This window comes from Rhineura floridana, chromosome 2, assembly GCF_030035675.1.
Source record: "Rhineura floridana isolate rRhiFlo1 chromosome 2, rRhiFlo1.hap2, whole genome shotgun sequence".
Taxonomy (NCBI): domain Eukaryota; kingdom Metazoa; phylum Chordata; class Lepidosauria; order Squamata; family Rhineuridae; genus Rhineura; species Rhineura floridana.
Genome location: NC_084481.1, coordinates 195,757,197 through 195,781,711, shown reverse-complemented (window position 1 = coordinate 195,781,711; position 24,515 = coordinate 195,757,197). Strand labels below are relative to the sequence as shown.

Sequence of the window (24,515 nt, the reverse complement as noted above, 5' to 3'; positions counted from 1 at the left end):
ATAAGTTTCAGTTTTTAAAGCCTGAGGATGTGGACAGGATTCTGGGAGAATCGAGGGCCACTACTTGTTCTCTTGACCCTTGCCCATCCTGGTTAATCAAATCTGCCAGAGTGGGAGTGGTTGACGGTTGGCATATTTAATTAACACCTCCCTAAGGGAAGGTTCTATGCCAACATTGGTGAAGGAGGCTGTGATAAGACCTTTGTTAAAAAAGCCTTTGTTAGACCCTGCGGATCTTAACAACTTCTGCCCAGTCTCTAACCTCCTGTTTTTGGGCAAGTGATTGAGAGGGTAGTGGCTGCTCAGCTCCACGTTTTCCTGGATGAACTGGACTATCTAGACCAGTGATTCTCAAATGGTGCGCCGGGACACACTGGTGCGCCGCAAGAGGTGGCTAGGTGTGCCGTGAAGATTATGAAAGTATATTATTATTAAGTTATTTTTATTCATAGTTTAAAATATATTAATATATTTTTAATTTTGTACACAAAGTGCCCCAGAAATTTTTAACATATTTTACAGTGCGCCGCGAACCAAAAAAGTTTGAGAACCACTGATCTAGACACTTTTCAATTGGGCTTCAGGCCCAGTCATGGGACAGATAAGACCTTTGTTAAAAAAAGCCTTCGTTAGACCCTGAGAATCTTAACAACTTCCAGTCTCTAATCTCCCATTTCTGGGCAAGGTGATTGAGAGGGTAGTGGCTGCTCAGCTCCAAGTTTTCCTGGATGAATCGGACTATCTAGACCCTTTTCAATCCTCCTCCCAGACTCTATGTGGAATCAGGCAGCTGTGTACATTGATATCAGTCATCAGGATTATGGGTGAAGAGAGTCCTTGGACAGAAAGGGGAAGGATTTGGCTCTGAGTGTTATAATATGGCTATTACTATGGTAAATAAAAGGCCATATTCAAAGTCAATATGTCTTTGAGCATCACACACTAAGGACAAGCAACGGCTAATATTGCAATCATGCTTTGCATGAGCATCCAAAGACATCTGCCTATCAGAAACCAGAATGCCTTTGGATGCTCATGCAAGGCACACAAGAGATGACTCGTCCTGAATACATAAGTAGAGCCCTGCTGGATCAGGTCAAAGGCCTGCCTAGTCCAGCATCTTGCTTTCTTCAGTGACCAACCAGATATCAAAAGAAGCCCCACAAGCAGAACATGAGTGCAATAGTGCTCACCTGCTGATATTCCTCAGCAATTGGCATTGGGAGGCATGCTGCTTCTGATCCTCAAGGTAGCCTCTCACCAGAGTGAGGGGGCAACAGACTGCCATTTGAGTGAGACAGAGGAAGACACAGAGAATTCATTAAGGGCTCTGTATTAGGGATGGATCTGTCAGTTTCAGTTCTCTCAGTTTCTCACTTTCCAATCTTAAATTCAGTTCTCCACATTTTTGCAGCAATTTTTCAATTTTTATTTTAAATATTCCTCATGAAAATTCTTCAGCATTTTAGTGCAAATTTCTCTTGATAAACATATTTTTGACTTCCGGGAAGGGTGACTTCGCTTGTGCCTGCTTTTGGGACGGGCTCCCGCCTCAAAAGAAGCTTATTCAGATATAAATCAGTCAGAACATTTTTTTTTTTGACTGATGAAATTTCTCCCGGGCAGGGAGAAACGTAGAGATCAACCTCAAAAGCCTGTTTTTGTTGGGAGGACTGGATTTCATTAATTTATGAGATAAGGTCCAGCCAACAATGCCGGACGGACTTCCGAACAAGCTCTATCTGTTTAAGCGATACGTTTATCGTTTCTTTAAAGAGAGAACGGACTAACAGGCAAGCACCCTTCTTTCTATTATTTTTTTTACTTGGTTTAAATTGTTGCAGCAACAAGAGATTTGTCAGATTGATCGGCTTTGGACAACTTCTGGGTGAGCTATAACTCTTCTCTGTTATTCACGAAATTAACAGCTTATCTCTGTTTCTGTCGCAAAAAGCTGTCCTGGAAGTGCATTCTAAAGATATAAACAGAAGAGGGATTTCTATTCCTGATTTTTATTCCAAGGAATATTATATTGTCTGGGACTATTCTCTTTTTGGTCTATTTTATTTTGACGAATCTGCTTCTTCACGACGCCACTAACTGTTTTGATGCTGGGAACTAAATTTGTTTTGCATTCTTGAACATAGAGAGATAAGGCAGGTTGCTCTGTTTATACTGTGATGTCATCAAGCCTGGAATATTAACCCAATTGTTGCTGAAATAAGAAGTGGTTCTTCTTTATTTTTGTTTTGCTTTGTTTTCGTGGTTTTAAAAATGGCAATCAAGAAAGTGGCTGAGAATCTGGAAGTAACTATGTTTCAGAAAATAATGGATGAGATTGAGATAACGAAACAAACCCTGCGACAGGGTAGTAAGGAGCTGAAAATTGAACTGAGCAAAATGACGCAGGAGCTTAAAGAAATAGGGGATCCTGTGAGAGAGGAGAATGAGATCAGAGATGAGAAAAGAAAAAATAAAGGGAAGATACAAGCCCTGGAGATTGGAACAAATGTGGAATTGGAAAAAGATCTGGAGTTTATGGATATTAGAAATAAAATCTACTGTTTGGAATTTAACGTTATCTCTGAAGAAATTAATGAAGATATTAGAGATAAAGTTATCAATGGCTTGGATAATCTTCTGGACTGGAATGATGTGATGGAGCTTGATATAGAGAAAATCTATGGAATTAACTGCAGCCATGTGACAATGGAAAAACTCTTAAGAGATGAGCCAGTGCATTTTGTAAAAAAGAAGAACACAGATATGACTTTACAACAGTATTTCAGCAACTTATTCAGAATGGATGGCAAGAAAATATTTGGGATAGAGGAAATTCCCATCAGACTCTTATTATATGACTATGGCTACAACAGCAAGATTATTATGGAATACTGATAATGGAAGATTGGACACTGAAATTACTGGACTTAACAGGACTATTGAAGATGGAAGATGGAACTAATAGGGATAATGGAATAATGGCTATTGAAATTATTGGACCTAACAGATTCTGATGAGATGGATTAATCGAAATGTTTATTTGGACTATGGTTATGACAATAAGATTATTATAATTATTAACGAGATGGATTAATTGACATGTTTATTTGGAGAAAAATTGATAGATATATTTCTTAAAGAATTGAAACCTCTCTTTGACTTTTTGTGGAAAGAATAAAGTAATGTTTATGGGATTTGATGATTAATTAAGATAACTACTGGAGGAAAGTGATTTTATAATATGATTTAAGAGACAGGATTGTTATATATTGTAGACCTATAACTGATTTGATATGTGACAAATGGGAAGTCAACATTTTATTTTTTTTGTTTAATCGTTTTTGTTTTGTTTTGTTTTTTGTCTTTGAATGTTTTATGATTTTGTTTTCTATGTTTTATGAAAATTTGAATAAAAATTATTGTAAAAAAAAAGATAAACATATTTTTGTATGAAGTTTGGACTAATGTACACATTTTCAAGCAATCTCTCAAAATATAACGCATTTTTATATGTTAGTTTTACTAACATATGCATTCTTGGAAACACTGGTTTGCAAAATTTGGTTCAATGCGAATTTTGAAGGATGCCTGTGTTTTCAGTCCTCTTGTTGTTTCAGAAAGTGCAAATTTGATAGATTAGGCTTTGAATGCAAACTGACCCGAATTTCTCCCCCATCCCTATGGCTTTATACATCTTAGGGTTCTGGCTGTCTCCCCGGGATCTGATGTAGGAGCAATAGGCTTTGGCTGTCTGTTGGTGTGTTATACAATGCCTCCACCTATGCTCAATACTAATACCTATCGTATTTATAAATAATGTGTATATAAATACAATTATTACCAGAGGTCTTCAGTGACCTTCTTTAAAAGGGAACCGAACCTAAGAAAGCACTGTGCCTCTGGAACGTCTCACTGCTTGGAATAATGTGGTTAGTGTATCAATATTAGTTGAGGATGCCTGCAAATTTTCCATCTTATCCTGCACTCCACAGTCACATCTCACTTTAAGCCCCACATAACAAGAGAAAATGAACAGATTCTTCCCCCCACCCCACCCCCTGGCACAGAACAACAGTCAAGCTGTGCTTTGTTTCATTGTCCATCTAAACCACCAACAGGCCACTGTTGATACAAGCTTCCACAGCAGTTAGAATTAAACCTGGCAGAAGTGGCCCTCTCAGCAGAAATATACGACCACAAGCTGCCACATTAACATAAAGCAGGGCAGCCAGAAATTATTAACATAAAGCAGGGCAGCCAGCTGACCAAGAGAGGAGGCGGAGCTCTGGTGAGGCTCGGCGGCGCTCTCTGCAGGGACTCGGGATTCCTGACCCTGAAAGACCTGAGAGACTTGGGAGGCAGCTGACCAAGAGAGGAGGCGGAGCTCTGGTGAGGTAAGCAGCTCATCTGCATACTTTCTTTCCCATCAGGCTCGGCGGCGCTCTCTGCGAGGGAGAAGGGACTCAGGATTCCTGACCCTGAAAGACCTGAGAGACTTGGGAGGCAGCTGACCAAGAGAGGAGGCAGAGCTCTGGTGAGGTAAGCAGCTCATCTGCATACTTTCTTTCCCATCAGGCTCAGCGGCGCTCTCTGCAGGAGAAGGGACTCGGGATTCCTGACCCTGAAAGACCTGAGAGACTTGGGAGGCAGCTGACCAAGAGAGGAGGAGGAGCTCTGGTGAGGTAAGCAGCTCATCTGCATACTTTCTTTCCCATCAAGCTCGCCTTACGGCGCACAAATTTAAATAAAACCAAAAAACCAAACCAAAATCCGTTCAACTAATTCCTGGCACTCACAAGAGAAACATCAAGACTGCCACTGACAACCGAAATAGGAAACAACAAACATAAAATGAAGGGGGATCAAGCAGTTGTTGTCACCTGCAACGTGTGTGCTATGTTCATCTTCTTAACAGAAACCAGATGCAATTACACTTGCAGCAAGTGCAGATTGGTGGCGCTCCTAGAAGAAAAGGTTAGGGGGCTGCAGCAACGCATAGACACCCTGCGACTTATCAGAGAAGATGAGGACTTCCTCGATAGAACACAAGAGGAATTAAGGGAGCGACACAAAGTACAAGAAGAAAGTGACAAGGAAGAACAGGACTGCAACAGCTACAAATCCCCGTGGAGGACTGTCACTGTAAGGGCAAGGAAAAACAGGAGGGATTCAGAACTGATGCAACTAACAAATCGCTTTCAGTGTCTCTCGGCAGACAGCACCTCTGAAGAGCCTCAACAAACTCACCTGCATCAAGAGACACTGACTGCAAAGGAAGACTCCACACCCCAGAAGAAGGAGGCTGATGCAACCACCACTCGCGGCAAAAAGAGGAGGGTGCTGGTGGTTGGAGACTCGTTGCTCAGGGGGGTAGAGGCACCGGTATGCCAGCCGGACAAAATGAATCGAGAAGTCTGTTGTCTCCCTGGGGCGTGCATCCGGGACGTCGCTGACAACCTGCCGAGGCTCATTGGGAAACAAGATAGGTACCGCTTTCTCCTCATCCATGTGGGCACGAACGACACGGCCAGAAACACCTTGGAACAGATCACCTCGGACTATGAGGCTCTGGGTAGGAAGGTCAAGCATTTGGGGTCGCAGGTGGTCTCGTCAATTCTTCCCGTGAAGGATAGAGGACTACAAAGGGAAAGGAAGATACTGCAGGTCAACGACTGGTTACGCAGATGGTGTCGACGGGAGAGGTTTGGATTCTGGGACCATGGTCTAAGCTTCTTGGAGGGGGGACTGTTGGCAAGAGATGGGCTGCACCTCACGAGGACTGGGAAGAATCTCTTTGGCAGAAGTATGGCAAAACTCATCAAGAGGGCTTTAAACTAAAGCCTCTGAGGGATGGAGATGATAGCTTAAAGATCGATCCAAAGACAGCGGGTTGTAAACGCAGCGATTTGAAGGGTACAGGAGACACTGGGAGAGAGAAAGGGATGCACGGCAAAGCTCACGGTATATTAACGGAGGAATCCAATCGGGACAAAAGAGACTTCTGGTGTCTATATACCAACGCGCGGAGCTTGGGAAACAAGCAAGGGGAGCTTGAAGTCTTAGTGCATCAAGGCAAATATGACTTCATAGGGATAACAGAAACTTGGTGGGATGACTCCCATGATTGGAATATAGCCATTCAAGGATATAAACTCTACAGAAAGAATAGAAGCAACAGAAAAGGAGGGGGAGTAGCATTATACGTCAAAGACAAATACACCTCTATGGAAATCCAAGAGAGCGAACAAAGTGGTCCGATAGAGACCATTTGGGTAAAAATAAATGGAGAAACAAATAAAACCGACATGGTAGTAGGTGTCTACTACAGAGCCCCTGGCCAAGAAGAGGTGGTAGACGAGGCCTTTCTCAAACAAATCTCTGAAATCTCAAGGAGGCAAGAAGTAGTAGTGATGGGGGACTTCAACTACCCGGATATCTGCTGGGAGACAAACTCTGCGAAGCACAAAGCCTCCAACAAATTCCTGATGGGCCTTGCTGATAATTTCCTCTTTCAAAAAGTAGAAGAAGGAACAAGGGGATCGGCAATCCTGGACCTGATCTTAACTAACACGGATGAATTGGTCACGGGAATTAAAGCGGTCGGTACCTTGGGGGAAAGTGACCACGTAATGCTGGAATTCGGGATTCTGGGGAAAGCCAAAGAATACAGTCAAACATGGACCTTGGATTTCAGGAAAGCCGATTTAAGCAAACACAGGGAAATGATGGGTAGGATCCCGTGGCTAGATAGACTAAAGAAAAAAGGAGCCCAAGAAGCATGGGAGTTCATGAAGAACGTATTACAAAAAGCACAATCGCAAACAATTCCAAAGAGGAAGAAAAATGGAAGACATCGGAAAAAGCCAATGTGGCTACACGGAAGACTGGTGGAGGAGGTAAAAGTAAAAAAGAGCATGTATAAAGAATAGAAGGAAGGACGCATCACCAAGGAAGAGTACCGACGAGTGGCTCGGGCTTGCAGGAATAGCGTAAGGAAAGCTAAAACCCAGAATGAGCTCAGGCTGGTGAGGGAAGCGAGGAACAACAAAAAGGGGTTTTTCAGATATGTTCGAAGCAAGAGAAAGACCAAGGAAACGGTGGGACTGCTGCTCAATGAGGATGGCAAAATGTTGACAGATAACGAGGAAAAAGCAGAACTGGTCAACACCTATTTTGCCTCCGTTTTCTCCCAAAAAGGGAACAGTGTGCAACCTCGCATCGGTAGCAATCTCAGGAAGGGGTCGGGACTGCAGTTCGAGATTGATAAGGAGATAGTCAGGAAATACCTAGTTAACCTAAATGAGTTCAAATCACCAGGGCCTGATGAACTGCATCCCAGAGTATTAAAGGAACTTGTGGATGTATTCTCGGAACCTCTTGCCATCATCTATGAGAAATCCTGGAGAACGGGAGAGGTGCCGGAGGATTGGAGACGGGCAAACGTCATCTCGCTCTTTAAAAAGGGTAAAAAAGAAGATCCGGGGAATTACAGGCCGGTCAGTCTGACTTCAATACCGGGAAAGATATTAGAACGGATAATAAAAGAGTCCATTGGCAACTATCTAGATGACAATGCTGTGATTAGAAGGAGCCAGCATGGGTTTGTCAAGAAAAAATCCTGTCAAACTAATCTCATCTCTTTTTTTGATCGGGTCACTAGCTTAGTAGATGGTGGAAATGCTGTAGATGTCATCTATCTAGATTTCAGCAAGGCGTTTGACAAAGTCCCCCACGACCTTTTGATTAGCAAACTCGTCAAATGCGGACTACATGGAAATACTGTCAGGTGGATTCACAACTGGTTGGAAAACCGTACTCAAAGAGTGGTCGTTGGTGGCTCTGCTTCGGACTGGAAGGAGGTCTCGAGTGGAGTGCCACAGGGTTCTGTCCTGGGGCCGATACTCTTCAACATTTTTATCAATGACTTAGACGACGGGGTGGAGGGAAGCCTTATGAAGTTTGCGGATGATACGAAACTGGGAGGGATAGCTAACACAATGGAAGACAGCGATAAAATCCAAAGGGACCTGGATAGACTAGAAAATTGGGCTGAAATTAATAAAATGACATTCAATAAAGACAAATGCAGGATTCTGCATTTAGGCCACAAAAACAAAATGCACGGGTACAGGATGGGAAATACCCGGCTTAGCAGTAGTGCGTGTGAGAAGGACCTTGGAATTGTAGTGGATCGCAAGTTGAACATGACCCAGCAGTGTGATGCTGCGGCAAAAAAGGCAAACGTGGTTTTGGGCTGCATAAACAGAACTATAGTTTCCAGGTCGAGGGAAGTAATAGTCCCACTATATTCTGCATTGGTCAGGCCTCATCTGGAATACTGCATTCAGTTCTGGGCGCCTCATTTTAAGAAAGATATAGACAAGTTAGAGCGGGTCCAGAAGAGGGTGACAAGGATGGTAGCCAGTATGGAGAACAAGTCTTATGAGGAAAGGTTGAAGGAACTTGGCATGTTCAGTCTGGGGAAGAGAAGGCTGAGGGGTGATATGATTGCACTCTTTAAGTACCTGAAGGGCTGTCACATAGAGGAGGGTACAGATTTGTTCTCTGCTGCCCCAGAGGGTAGGACTAGGTCTAATGGTTTTAAGTTGCAGGAGCGTAGATTCAGATTGGATATTAGAAGGAACTTCTTGACAGTAAGGGCGGTTCGGCAATGGAACCGACTGCCTAGGGAGGTGGTGGGATCCCCTTCACTGGATGTCTTCAAGCAGAGGCTGGACAGCTATCTGCGGGAGATGCTCTAGCTGCGGATTTCCTGCTGTGAGCAGGGGGTTGGACTCGATGGCTTACAAGGCCCCTTCCAACTCTATGATTCTATGATTCTATTGCCTCTTCTAATCTCCAAACACTCAGGAGCTGAGCTGCGTTCAGTGGAATGACCTGTCCACTGTGATGCATTAGCATTAATGCTCTCCCTCTTTCTCTCATGCACACATAACATCCCTTTCTGAGTTGAGAGATTTATGCCTCCTGAAATAGAAATATGCAATATTTTAACTGCCCCTTCCCTGTTCCCCAACTCTCTCTCCTCTTTCTTTCCCTAAGAAAGCTTGTTCAGAGAAGCCCTATCACCCATTTGTGCAAATATATTTACTCTATCAAATGTACTCTTCCTGACGAAAGAGTTACTCAGGATGGAATGCAAGTATCTTGTATCCTTTAGTGTGTATGTGCCTGCACGTCCTTTCTTCCATTTGCTGCCTCAGATCTAGTGCCTGAATCTGGCTGAAGCAATAATTGCTCAGCCACTGTGTATGCCTATGAAGGTTTATCCTAATCCTGATCTGATCCAGTTAAAAAGAACCAGTGCAAAATAAATCTGTCAGCATTAACTAGATCAACAGGATCTAAATCAGCCTAAATCTTGAAGGTACTTCATAAAATAGCAAAATACTTTTATTAATTTCCGGTAAGGTTGTTTCATCTTCCCTTCCCCAGGACAGGGAAAGTTCTGGGCAGCCGTTTAGAACATCAGTTTCCTGTACATAAGAGAGCACTGGAGATATAAAATCATTTGTAAGCAGAAACAGTTCTGTTTGTGTACATATGACTGAGTACAGTAACAGTGGTAGAGGCTGGAGACACTAACTGGAATGCTAGTTTTGCAGGATCAGAGGTGCCAGGGAGCTTGGGAAATCTAATGTTCCCCAGGACACCTTTACTGAGGTCAGGTACTGGAAATTATGTTCAACTGAACACTCTCTGTGTGTAACATCATTGGAGGCTGGAGGCACCTATTGGAATACTAGTTCTGCAGTGTAACCAGTGCTAGGGAGTTGGGAAATCGAATGTTCTCCAGGACACCTTTATGGATGTCAGGCATTCTGGAAATTATTTTCAGTTGAATCCTATGTATATGTTGCCTGTCACTAATTGTTTCAAGCCACATCCACACTCTCTTCACACACGAAGGCAAGTTAGGCACCTTCCTGAACATGCTTCTCTATCTCTTTAAAATCAGTTGTCTTCACAAACTGTCCTATAACACCTATAATCGCCTGAATCAATGCTATCTTAAAGTCTTGGACACCTTATAAATTAATTAGCAAATAATAATTATGGTTCTCAGGGAATGACGAAACAATAATCAAAGCTTTCATCTCTGTATGCTGTTGTAAATAACCATACAGGAAGACTCCAGTGTGCACATTGTGTATTTGAGTTGTGTTGTCTCTTGGAAACTGGAGCTCCTTTCTGACCCATAATAGCTGAAAATGATCCAGGCTAATGATGTACAACCCCCCTCCTTGTAGCTCAAATCGAATTTGAACCATTAATTACACATTTTAGTACCACCACCCCTATTTTTGATACTCTACTAGAAAGGGAAGAAGGGCAGTTCCTCAAATCAAGATTGAGTAAGGGTTAGAATAATCAAATTCTCATCATGTGCCAACAACCTGGAAAGCCTCATTTGATGAACACCAACCAAGCAGGTGCATAAGGAGGAGAACCACTCAAAATACCTCTCATTATTAATTACAAATAGGGTAAGATTTCAGGTGAGGGTGCCCAACTTGTAACAATACTGAGCATGACTAGCCATGCAGATTTATATGATAAGCCTGTTATTTCTGCTGTGCCAACATACTCAGCCAGGCTGTTGCTCCGAGCACAGCAGATAATAAAATGCTACAGAATTGAAATCACTGTGTGATCCCTTGTTCGCTGTAACTAGAATCTTGTTCCCCAATCATGCCTTTCCTGTTCCTGTAGGGTGTGCTGTGGTACCAAGCATAGGGTGACAGGATCTCAAGAGATACCCACCTTTAGATGCATGGGCTATGCAATGGGCATGGCTAGCTTTCCAACTGTCGGCATGGAGATGTCCTGGAGAAAGGGACCTGCCCGCAGTGGCAAACCAAGAGGATGTGAAATCATCATCTGGGAGGGCTCTTAGCTTCCAAGAGGCAAAGAAAAGGAGTGGCAAATGTAACATGGGCAGCCTGGTCTGCCCAGAGGGATGTTCCCTTTCCCCCTTCCCCACTGACTTCTCATAATTATGTATTTTGGCTGCATTGCCATAACACCAGTGTTTGGCAATCTCTTTTCTTAAAGAAGAAAAGGGGGGGGGAATCAATCAGAGTGAGCTGTGGCTCGACAGGTCTGCAGTAAAGCCCAGCCAAGTAGAAAATAGAGCAGCAGTCACACTACAGGATTGAAAAGATGGGGCAAGCAAACTCCATCATTGGGTGCAATTATCTCTCTGCAAACATACTGATATTTAACAACAGCAACACACACACACACAATCATCACTGGAATCCCAGGGAGCTTCTCTCCCTGGGCCATCTGCTGCCTTCCTGACAAGAATGCTAATCTCTCTCTCTCTCTCTCTCCCCCCCCCATTAAATTTCCTGCAGTTTCCCCAGGAAGGGGTAAATAATACACAAGAGGAAAATGAAATCAAGCTTGGGAGATTAACCCCTTGACCCAGTAAGGCTGACTGACTAAAGCCACTTTAGAATGACTCCGAAGGTGAACTCCAAAACAGGCAAAGGCTTGTTCACACAACCAAGATTCCAAGTTTGTTAGGGTAGCTACAATAGAGAAAGAACACCACCTGCCTCTGTTTTTAGAAAGAAATGATTGGTTATTCATATCTAATATCCATGCTAACAATCATGCACAGGACACAGGTCATTGTGTTTCTGCAAGGAATTCTGAGCTCTGCCCACCAAGGGTCACAAACCTGCTTATATGCACACATAAACATGTAATGTATGCAGACAAGAAGCATTTTTTTTTTAAATGCCTATATAATCTCCAGTACCAGAAGCAGAATGCCCCCGAATTCCAGTTACTGGGGATCACAAGTGAGAGAGTGCTATTGCGCTCATTCATGTCCTGCTTGTGGGCTTCCCATAAACATCTGGTTGATCACTGTGAAAACAGAATGCTGGACTAAATGGGTCTTTGCTCTAATCCAAAAGGGCTTTCTTGTGTTCTTAAAGCAGTATGTGTGTTGAGTCGGTTTCACATTTGCATATGGTGGTAATTAAGGATGGAAGGATCTGTTACTTTCAGTTTTCTCCATTTCTTAAATTCAGTTCTCCATATTTCTTCAGCAATTTGTGTTTTTTTTAAGAAACATCAACGTTTTTCAGCATTTTAGTGCAAATTTCTCCTACTAAACACATTCTTCTATGCAGCTTTGACTAATGCACACATTTTTGCAAGCAATTTCTCCAAAAGCAATTTTAATATAATTTCACTAATATACTCATATTTATGGATACTTCCCCCCAATATTCATTTTTCTAAACATTGTTTAGTTGGAGGACTGCTTTGAAAAATTCAGATGAGTGTGAATTTTGAAGGATGGCTATGTTTTGGTTCTCATATTTTTCTGAAAATGCAAATTTGATAAATTCAGCTTTAAATATGAACCAAATCAAATTTCTCTCCCACCCCTAGTGGTAATCATGAGTTTATTACACTTTCAAAAAATGTGGTTTGAGCGCCTGTAGAGACCATTGTGTTTCCCTGTTGCAGCAAGATGCTAGCATCTGCTTTACATCTATTGCGGCAATTGTGGGGATCCCACTGATCAAAGGCAATATATCGCTGGGAGCTCTTTGTATCCAGTCTGAGGATCTCTCCCATGAATACTTGTTTACTAATGTCTGACCTGTTGGACAACAGCTCAACCTGAAAAGAAGAGAAGATACATCTACAGGAACTGAAAATAAAACTGCCGATATTATAATGCTGTTTTACAAATCTATGGTGTGCCATATTTGGAATACTATGCCCAGTTCAGGTCACCTTATCTCAGAAAGGACATTGTAGAGTTGGAAAAGGTCCAGACAAGGACAATCAAGTTGATTAAGGGGATGGAGCAACTCCCCTATGAGGAAAGGTTGCATCAATTAGGGCTTTTTAGTTTAGACAAAAGGTGAGTAAGAGGTGACATGATAGAAGGTTATAAAATTGTGCATGGAATGAAGTCTCTCCCCCTCTCATAACACTAGAACTTGTGAACATCCAATGAAGCTGCATGCTGGAATATTCAGGACAGACAAAAGAAAGTACTTCTTCAGAAAGCATATAGCTGAACTATGGAATTCATTCCCACAAGAGGCAATGACGGCCACCAACTTGGATGGCTTTAAAAGATTAAACAAATTCATGGAGGATAAGGCTATCAATGGCTACTAGCCGTGATGGCTATGCTCTGACTCCATAGTTGGAGGCAGTATGCTTGCGAATGCCAGTTGCTGGCAACCACAGGAGGGAAGAATGCTTACGGGCTTCCCATGGGCATTTGGTTGGCCACTGTGAGAACAGGATGCTGGCCTGGCCTGATCCAGCAGGCTCTTCTTATGTTCTTACCAAAATACAAAAAAAAAAAAGTATTGCAAGTGATTTAATATCAACTGTTTATAACAATTGTATCTGTAATAATACATCAAAATAATACAAAAGGCTAATGATCCATAAAGCCACAAATGTAAAGGTTCTAGGAAGTAGCCCTTATACAAATGCAGGCCAATATCATTATTATATTGACATATAGCTGAAACCCATTTCATTTTCCCCCTTAAATATATTGATGTCTCCTAGAAATTTTATAGGTCTGTAACTGTATGCATCATTAGCATTTTGCATTAGTTTATAGTATTATAATATATACAATTGTTGATGTAGATTCATTTGTGATATTGTTGCCCCATTTTGTTTTTTTATATTATTTGTTGATACGCCCATCACTACGCAAAATATACAAACAGATTCAGTCCTTCTCTGCATTCTGCACTTTACTCTGCAGTATAGACTCTGCCATATAGTTAGCACCTGAAATATTTGGTACCATATTTTAGGCCTATGCAGCCATTCATAATGGGGCTTAAATAAACACACGAGGAGGGGAGATCATATACAAATGTGCCAGCTCTGCCCCATTTCCCCACCACACTTCACAAGTTCACAGGTGACCCCTGTAGCAATGATGTTTTCGGTACTTATTGAAGCTTCCACACACTTTAGAATCCTGATTTGCCAGGGTTCCAAAATGCACAGTAGCTTCCACGAGTACAGGAGGTCCCTGCCCCAAGGGGCTTTCAATCTAGAAAATTACATGGGAATAAATAGAGGAAGGGGAAAGAAAGGGAGGCAGGGGCAAACAGGGAAAGAATATGCAATTATTACAGTTACATATACATAGATGTTTGGCCAAACTACATGTGATATTAAAGGCATCCTTGATTTAACATACTGTTCATTATGGCAGGATCTGAACAGGGTGGTTCATGACAGATGCTCTTGGAGGTCGCTGATTCATAAGGTCACCATAAGTCGTAGTTGACTTGGAGGCACATAACAACAACAAGCCAACTTGGTGCCCTCCAGAAGTTGTTGGACTACAACTCCCATCATTCCTCACCACTTGGCATGTTGGATGGTACTGCTGGGAGTTGAAGTCCAATAACATCTTATTGATTACCCCTGCAGCACGATATGGGGCAAGGGGCAATAACAAAGGCTTCGTAGAAACGTTATTCACCAATAAATGGTTGCCATTACCTGCAGGTCTTTCTCCCCCTACCACTTTAAGATGGGCCACCTTAAGTTTTGTTGAGGAAAGAAGAGAAAAGATGGCCTTACTATCTCCAGGATGATGAGCTGTGAGGCCAATACCTGCAGTTGGTGGACCAGGCTTGAGTGAGTACCCTGGCCATTACGTATGTCAGATCATTCACCATCTTTGTTCATTCCAGCATTGCAAAACTTAAAGATTTGTGGCCACTTTCTTCCTATTTTCATTTCCATAACTTTAAAATGAGCTTAATGGCATAGCATGGGGTGGGGTGAGGGGGAATGGTATTGGTACTAGTCATTAGATAAAATGGAGCAGAACAAACCTAGAGGAAAGGAGGGAGTTTAGCTTTAAAATGGAAAGTATAACTCTCACAGTGGCAGATTTAAAGGGTCTGCAAATTGCCCAGGCTAAATTAAGACAATTGCAACACAGGAGAAATGGAGACAGGGAAAAGCACTAGCTAGTGACAGCCAGAGAAGAACAAAGCTGATGAACTTGTCTGCACTGTTGTGACTTTCCCCTGTGCAGGCTCTTGATGAAGAGTCAGATATAGATAGCTCTGTGGAAACCGCTGCTCATACAGTGGCACTAAGTAGGAAGTGCTGATAGTCAGTGTCTGTGTGGCCTGCAGGTTTCCAGAATTGCCCTCCTGTGGCCCTGCTCTTTCACACTCCAATGCACTCCAAGTGAAGCAAAAGCCTCCGTTAGCTGCAGATCAGCAGGATGTGGCCTCCCAGAACAACAGGTAGAAGGATACTGAAATGAAAGCAACACTTGTCTGTGTGCAGCTGGAGAGAGGAAAAAGGCCTCATTCGAGGTTGGGGGGAGAGAGAGAAGAGAATGTGGCAACTATGAAGCAGCAGAGGTACATCTGAACATCACCAGCCTGCACCAGCACACCAATCAGTGACAGCTGCGTTGCGCTCAGGATAGATTAGCCTGTCTTCTTGGGACATGGTGACATGACAGATTATGATAGGCTCCCAGACATACTTCCCCACTCTTTTTCTTTTTCTTTTAAATAATAATTCATGCTAAATGCCATGCATTAGCAGTGTGAAGCTGCCACTTAGGGGAGCTCTTAAAGATATTTCATCATGCCTTAACCCTCACACCTAGACCAGTTTCAATTCAGATTGGCAGCTGCAGGCAAAACAGCTGAAGGATGTTCCAGGCTGCCTCTTTGATGTATATTTCTTCCAGCTCCAGCTGAAAATTCTCTGCCAGAAACTAACAGTATAACCAAGAGGACTCTGAAGTGAGACCCTCCCCACAAACTTGGACTACCCCAGTGCTGTCCACACAGACAGTATTGCATGGGAAGCAGCCATCTTGTAGTCACATGACAGTATCCAAATCTCAGACAACATCATTAATAAACCAACACGTTCTCAGTAGCTAATAGAGCAAGCCTTTCTATTATAGTGGAGCAGCGGCAATGGAAGGAATAACTCAAACTCAGGGAAGGAAGTACTTGTCTGCAGGGGGGCATTGCCAAGGGCATAAAGTCCAATGTTTCTACTATAAATTACTAGACTATTGCAATGCATTCCACATGGGGCTGCCCTTGAAAATAGTTCAGAACAGAATGCAGCAGCCAAATTATTCCCTGTTAACCTCTCAGCCCAATTCAATTAATGGTACTCATATTAATGCTTAAACCCCTAAGTGACTTGGGTCTCAACTATCCGTGGAGGATGCCCTCTTGGTGGTTCTGCCATCACAGAGGTTCAGAAAGGGGAGACAGCTTGTGGGAGGGCCTTCTCAGTGATGTCCCCAAGAATGTGGCACTCCCTCCCCACAGAGTTGCACCTGGCACCATCTTTTTATAGCCTTCATCAGTTGCTGAAGACACACCTCTTTACCCTGGCCTTTGAAGAAACGATTTTCGTGCTCTCCCTGTAATGTGTTGTATAGGTTATTGATTCTGGGGTTATGAGTGGAGCTGTTTTTACTGTTTTAATTATGTTTGCTGTAATAGGCCCTGGGACCTTCTGGTGAAAGGCAGGTAAGAAACATCATCATCATCATCAAAGAGGATTGCAGCTTTAAGTGTTCTCATCTGCGATAGTACCTGTAGTAGTGATTATATCCCCAAATTTTGTAGTTCAATAACCTCTTTTATCCTATTGTCCCAAATTTATATATGCACACAATTCCTATGCGTATTTTTAAAAGACAACTCCACAGAAGGACCCGCTAGTTCTATCCTGGGGTTCTGGATGAATGCTGAAATTGAAATCCACACCAGATTTCCTGCACCCTTAAGGAGCTTGTGGGTTGGGAGTTCAAACAATTTCTTCTATCATGATTAAATATAGTAACAAGAACAGCATATGCTGTGTACCACAAGAAACCGATTAAGACATAAGTAGAAATCCTGTACCAATCTATGCTGTACTTTGCACTAAAATTAAAATTAAATCTATAAATCCATAGAAATGAAATCTATTTGCACATTTTATCTATTCTGTATTGTATAATATATATTCTGCCTTTAACGATACATACTCAACACCCATTAATGCAGATTCGTTATTCCTTAATGGGCATCACTCGTCACTTTGGCCTCATGATCAGAGCAGTGGCTAAAGAGCAATAAAGGGGTTCATTTTGGATTCTGGGGCACAGTGATTGGCAGTCACAATGTGCAGGACACTTTGCCAGGGTTGTAGTCCTTAGCTAATAATCATGTCTACAAAACATTTTAGGCTGTTTCAGGAATAAGTCCAATGATTACAGTGATTTGAGAAAACCAGCAACTGTGCTGCCTTGAACATACCATTCTTACCCATTGCCTGAAACCATGAGCACTAGAAACTTGGCTGTGTTTTTTTTTGAGTGGGTGAAAGCTAAATTTCTCAGGAACCTAAATTCAGATGACATGATCCTGAACACTATATTGAGGGCAAAACTGCAGGTCACTCTCAATAAATATATGTTTGTTGTTTACTGGTAATGTAAAGGTAGGAAAGACATTTAGCAGGGAATAATAGATGGGCTAGTGGGGATATTTAATCCCCCCCATGCAAAACCCATTAATTCTCCCCTGCAACCGCTCCCCAAGCCCCAGGTTCATTTCTGGTCTTGGGGACAGCTGAAAGGGGGATGTGGAAATATAGGTTGGAGGAAAAGGTTGCAAGGGAGAATCAGGGGACAAGGGAACAGTTAATCACAACTTTTCCACCTGCTGATTCACCTTGGCAAATTACTCCCCACACACATAACACTCATTAACATTAAGTGGCAAACAAGGGGTTTGCCTTGGAATCTATAGTTCCGTCCTTACAGAGTACTGATCAACCAAGCAGTAGCACCTTCGTCAGTGACATTTTGTCTTCTGAAGGGCAATCTAAAGTATCCAGTGACATCCCCAGTATTACACTACAAGCTGATAACAACAATTCTTTAGAACTGTGCTCAGGCATCCTAGTCCCACAAGCTCTCTGATCTAATCCCTAAACTTTCCATCCTAGACTCCCAAGTCAAACCATTAGGCCAAGTGCTGGAGAAGTTAATGTAATGCTCAGGAAAACATCACAAAAACAACCATCTGAACTGGAGATATAGCCACTGGCAATTTCCAATTATTCCCAGGCAGCTCTCAGCATCTCTCTCCCTGTGTCATTTAATGTTATCAGATAATGGGTAGTTCTTTCTCACATACACAGCTGCAGTCTAAGCCTGCACTCCTATTTGAGTGTGCATGAATTCTCTCTCAAGAGAGCCATCTCCTGAGATTTTCTTGCCCAACAGAAATGCTTAAAGGGGAGATAGGTAAACTCAAAGGCCACAGGATATTTAGCATGACATTTTCCTTATGTCATTTTCTGGTGATGTTTCTGCAAACTATAACACAACATGCAAAATAAATAAAAACAACTGCAAATGTCAAGCAGAACAGGGCAATCCCTCCATTCAGGGGTGGGGTTTCTTTTCTGGTCTACTAGTGCAGATATAGACTCTTGAGGGCCTCCTGTGGATGCCAGCTTATCAGGAGGTCCATTCTGCATACCATAGGAAGCAGACCTTTAGTGTAGACAGGTGCCATCTCTGTTGTCTTTTCGGTGTCTACTGAAGACCTTCCTCTGTCAATAAGCCTTGTAAGTAGAGACCTTATCCCAGTCTGCGTCTGTGTTGGAATTGTTTTTTAATACATTTTTAAAGCTTTTAAAAAAGATCTTTTTAAAGAGGTTTTGTTTTAATATATTTTAAAGTCTGTTTTTAAGATGTTTTAGAGTGTTTTTAGTGTTTTTGTTTGCCGCTGTGGGCTCCTACTAGAGAGAAGGGCAGGATATAAATTTAATAAATAAATAAATAAATCTTTCAGCACAAAGCAACTTTGACAGACCATGATGAAGTTCAGCATTATTGTGAATAAACACAAGGACTTAAGGCTTTCTGGATAAGTTCAAAGGTCCAGCTAATTCAGGGACCTAGTCCTAGACGAAAAGTTGAAGGAGTTGGATAGGTTTAGCCTAGAGAAGAGATGATTAAGAGACAATACCTGCAGGGCTGTCACATAGATGAAGGAGGTTCAAAGTACAAGAAAAGGGATTTAGATTAATTATTAGGAATACCTTCTTGAAGGTATCAGCTGTTCATCAGTGGGGCAGACTGCCTCAGAAGGTAATGGACTTTTTTGTTAGATTCTTTGAAGCAGAGGCTGGATGACCACCTATCAGGAATGTGTATTAGTGGATTTCTTGCATTAGCAGTAGGTGATCTTTGAGGTACCCTCCAAATCTATGATTCTGGTTCACCATTATGTTTTCAACAGTGACTAGTTCATTGCCACTAGAAAGCCCATAAGCGAACCAGGAAGGCAATAGCTGTACCCTGTAAATTACCACCAGATGTTTTGCAATTCAGTAACTCCACAGTGTGTAGTTTTAGTGGTCAACCTGGCCACACAATCAGCTGTCTGACAAACAAGAGCGACCAGTGAAAATGGATTCACTCTGCACCCAGCCTGACATAGGCTTAAAAATCCATTTACAAAAATGGGTTTCATGCAGCTCTTCTTCACTCATATTAATTCTCAAAAGGTATCTTTTAACAGGCAGGAAAGCAGCCAGGTAGATCATCCACTGGAAAGTGCCGGTTTCAGCAATTACACAGGACTAACATGGGAATGACTGAGAGTAATATGGGTGGGTTCAAAGTGTGGGATTTCTTTTGCAGAAAAGGCAAGCAGTAGATGTTTCCTATTATGCCTAATATTGCAATGATGGAATTTAGTTGAAACTAACACAGATGTCTTAAAACAAACCAACAAAACAGTTTTCTCAAGGATCTACTATGGAACTCACCATTAGGCCACCATTTAAGGAGGACAGGGAGAACAGTCACCTCTTCCCTGTATCAGGTCATCTGTATGCATTTTTATGTCTGATCATTATCTCGGTGAAGAGCCTGGTGGCGGGGCTCGGGAGGGGAGGCAGGCTCTGGTGTTTGCAGACTCACACGGGATGGACCAGGGAGTGGATCCTCCTCAGACCTGCATCTCCAGAGGGTCCTGCCTCTGAGGAGTCCTGATCCAGGGCCATCACACCCCACCGCTTTCATCACTGAACCTCTGCAGTGAAGAGCCTCCAGTATTCATGTATCACATTTTTAGACTGCTATGTGGTCATGGTTCCAAATCACTGGTGATATAAGTAGAGCAGGTTCCCTGCTTCAGAGGTTCAGTCCCAATACATGTAAAGTAGTGGGGCTGACCATTGGGGATGAGATGGAGGAGACAGGGCCAACAGGCATGTTCCCACCCTCTCCCCTCACATGATGGGGAACATATGGGGAGGGGATGCCTAAACCGGGCTCTGCTCTCATATAGATCCTTTTCATTTCAGTGGGGCTTGCAGAAGAATTATTCCTGGTGGATGGTGCCTGTAATAAGGGAGAGAAGTAGGACTAAAATACAGAAACATTCTGCTCAAGTCTTGCTTCATTATTTCAGATGCAAAAGGGAGCGAGCAGTAAATAAACCCTACTTTGCATGGAATTTCTCATGTCACTGTATCTTGAAACATGCAAAGCAGGAAACAGGCTTTGTTTTGAACTCACTCACTCTTTCTCTCTCTCTCAGAGATTTGCATTTTTAAGCTAAAGTTCCTCCTTGTAGCTCTCACTGCGGCTAATGTTAGCACTAGGAAACTCCTGTGATGGCCAAGGAGAAAAGCTGTTTAACCAAGTTAGAGCAAGTGTTTCCAGATTAGTCGAAAGGGAATGAAGTCAAATGCATCTCTGTTCCAGGTTAATTTATTTAAATTAATAAACTAAATGGCACAAAACTAATAGTGAATTTATGTGCCATTTGGTACTGTCTGAGTTATTCATAATGCTTTCTCATGTAAAAGAAAATGGTATCAGACTAAACAAATGTACACTCTGAAAACAGAAAAAGCAAAGTGCTCCAGTGATGATAATCAAGAAAACAACTGTATTACTAGTCTTCAATTGTACTTATTTCCTCACAATATACTAGTTGCTGGTATACTACAGACGCTTACTTAATAATAAGGTACTTCCTCTGAATGCCTTTTTGAGGCTGATAGAATACTACCTCCTTGTACGAAACATAGCAATTTTGGGTAGTTTGCATTGAGCATTTAGTCTGAAAAGTGTAGTATTAGGCATATAGATTTATAAGACACAAAAAATATACAATTTAATGGAAAGCAAGTGCCTTGGTAATTGTTATGGGCCCAGACCAGGAATCTTTGGAGGCAGAGTCCTTTGACAGCAGCCCTGAGTAGGAGACAGATTCACTCCATGGTCCATGCCATGTGGAGCTGAGGGTACCTGAGCCTGCATAACCTTCTTAAACCCCAAGGAGAAAACTCTGCCACCAGACTCCAGTGATTGGTCTGCAGAGTCCCCAAAGGATCAAGAGATCCCTGAGGAGATATTTCCATAGCTTGAAATCCCAGACCTAGAAAAAGCCAACAGCTGCAGAAGAAGACACTGGCCCTTTGACTGGACAGATGCAGCATGCAAGGGGTGAGGCCTCTAGTCAATAAACACCTAGTCCAGGTTATAAAGATCTGCCAGTTGCTCCAGGACACTGCTGGGAGAACTTGTATGTTCTATCTCAGCTGCAGGCTCACTAGCTATAATCTTGAACCCCACTCCTTGGTCCCTCTCCAAGGTGCTGATCCTGCCTTGCCTTGCCTTGTCTCACCTTCCTGTTTGCCAGCCTGAATCCCTGTGATTACTGACCTTCCCCTTGTTTGAACCATCACCTATCATTGATGATGAGAATCCTCACAGATCATAACTGTTATACTGCTGACTTTCTGCCTCTTTGAGGAGCTAATTACTCTTTTAATGTGAAGTAAGAGGACCTATATCCTCATTGGGGAAATGCTGAATGGCAATGCATATTTTAAAACAGAGCTAGCCACTTAGATCAGGTCTTGACAGTCCATGGTATGTTTGACTGTTAGCATGTATGCAATAACCACTAAGATCTGGGAAACGACTTGCATACTCCAGATGGCAACCTATTTACATGATAATCATCATGGCAATTGAACTAACATTGTTGGAAGGAGATCATAATTAACCCAGAGTCAAAAGGACAAATCTCCTATGCTATCATAATTCCATCTTTAAATGTTTGGCTGTTTTTTCCAGTTCTGCATTTATCCCCTGCCTTAAGAGTCAATATAACATTCTGTTGGTTGTACTATCAAGGAAGGACATTGGAAGTGGCCACAGCCACATAAACTATTCAGAAATGAAAATGGTGCTTGTGCCTTTTCCTGACAGATGATTTGGTAAGTTGCACACAATGCACCTAAAGACAAATCTGGGCAGTTCAGTGTTACACAGGAAGAGAGAAGGGCAGCGCTGATAATCACATGGAAGGCAATTCCTGAAAATGAATCAAGGGAAAAGAGCTGTATCCAAAGGTGTTCCAGTCGTCTAAAAGTGTTGCAAATGAGGAGGGGGAGGCCATGTTTGATGTTCAGCGGTTTGTTGAACCAATGAACTCATGATGGGCATTAAAGAGCAGTGTAAGGTCTTCATATAAGACAGATCTTACAGAATGAAATAGACTGAGAACAATCCCCCCTTTTTATTTTCTCCTTCAGCATCCAAAATATGCTAGCAAACTCCTTTAGGGATAAATAAAGACTACTTCCATGTGAAGCCCTAGTTTTGTCTAGCATATGCTGCTCCTTCGCTGGAGCAGCGACAACACCCTGGGAAATACAGAGTTGCTTGGATTTTAGCACCTCCATAACCTTGTGTTATCAACAGCAGGGACCAACCAATCACACTTCCGCACCCCCCCCATCATAGTCCTCCATGAGTAAAACCCTCTGCAAGGAGCACAGGCTGCTAAATTAATCATAACGGCTGCTTTTAAACTGGCAAGGGGGAGGTGAGCAAGGTGCTTATCTTCCTTTCCCTGCTCTTCAACGATGCCTTGTGTTGGCTCCTGCTTGCATTTGTTTTGCATCCTTCTCTCCTTGCTCCCTGTTAAAGAAATGGCTAGAGACAAAATACTGGTCATGGCTGGGGCATTAAGTAATTGTAGCACTGTCCATTTCAAAGGATCCCTGAAGAATGTGAGTGTGAACATTAGAAATCATGTCACTTGTTGCTGGAAAGCAGCCACTTCTGGGGGGGGGGGGAAAGGGACACTTTAAAGCACTAATGATGACTACTTGAAACACAAAGGGACCAACGTTGCACTCACCTGGAACTGCTGGGGGGGGGAATTGTGATCCTCCTCGGAGGAGTTCATCTCATGATCGATTATGTATGAAGTGCCTAGCACTTCAAATACTGTCAGCTATCAATAGAGAAACTCTCCTAGCACAGACCCCTGAAGGATTTTTGTATCCAGCAGACAAGTTTTAGCAGCAGAGCCCTTTGAGGGTTTCCTGAGGCTCCCCCTATCTGTATTTTTTAAATTATTCTATACTTAAGTAAAGCTTGATCTACACAAGAAGTAACCAGCATGCTCCCCTCCGAAGTTGTTGGACTACAACTCCTTACATACCAGTGAATTCCAGAGTTTAACTATGCACTGTGTGACATCATTCCTTTTTTCTGTTTTGAATCTTCCAATATTCAGCTTTGTGTAATGGTCCCAGGCTCTAGTATTATGGTAGAGGAGAATTTTTTTCTCTATATCCACTTTCTTTACATAGCAAGTACAAGGTTCTGGTTTTGGTGTATAAAGCCCTCTACAGCTTGGGACCAGGATACTTGAAAGACCATCTTACCCCTTATATACCCAGTTGATCACTGTGCTCAGGAGGTGAGGGCCTCCTGCAGATCACCATCAGGAAGTCCATTCTGCATAACATAGGAAGCAGACCTTTAGTGTTGTGGCAACTCCCCTCTTGAATTTCCTCCCCTTAAATATTAGACAGGTGCCATCTCTGTTATCTTTTTGGCGCCTATTGAAGACCTTCCTCTTTCAACAGGTGCTCTTTTTGGCGCCTGTTGAAACCTTGTAAGTAGAGACCTTATCCTAGTCTGTGTCTGTGCTGGAAATGTTTTTAGATTTTTTTTAAAAAAAGATGTTTTAAAGATTTATTTTTAAAGTTTTTTTAGATGTTTTTAACGGTGTTTCTTTTCAAAGATGTTTTAAAGATGTTTTTAGTTGTTTTTGTTTGCTGCTCTAGGCTCTTTCCAAGAGGAAGGGGGGATAATTTAATAAATAAGTAATTAATAAATAAACTCCCATCATCCCTGATCATTGGCCGTGCTGGCTGGGGCTGATGAAAGTTGTAGTCTGGAAACAAAAAATGGTCAGTATCCAAAGAACCACAAAGAAGAGGGAAAAAATCCCAAAATGCTGAGAAGAAATTTATTTCTTAGGAAAGCCCAATGTGTTTTGGCCTCTTGTATATTGGGCCTTCATTAGGGGCCATAAAGATGACAGTACACTACATTAAATTGACAAGTTATAAATCACAATTGAAGATGC

The 24,515-nt window shown here is 42.3% G+C and overlaps 1 protein-coding gene across 1 annotated transcript in view; it reads right to left on the bottom strand.

Moving 5' to 3' along the window:
* The window catches only part of NRXN3 (neurexin 3), a 1,913,991-nt gene that overhangs the window by 954,233 nt on the left and 935,243 nt on the right, over positions 1-24,515 (bottom strand). The gene's annotated exons all lie outside the window — the stretch shown is intronic.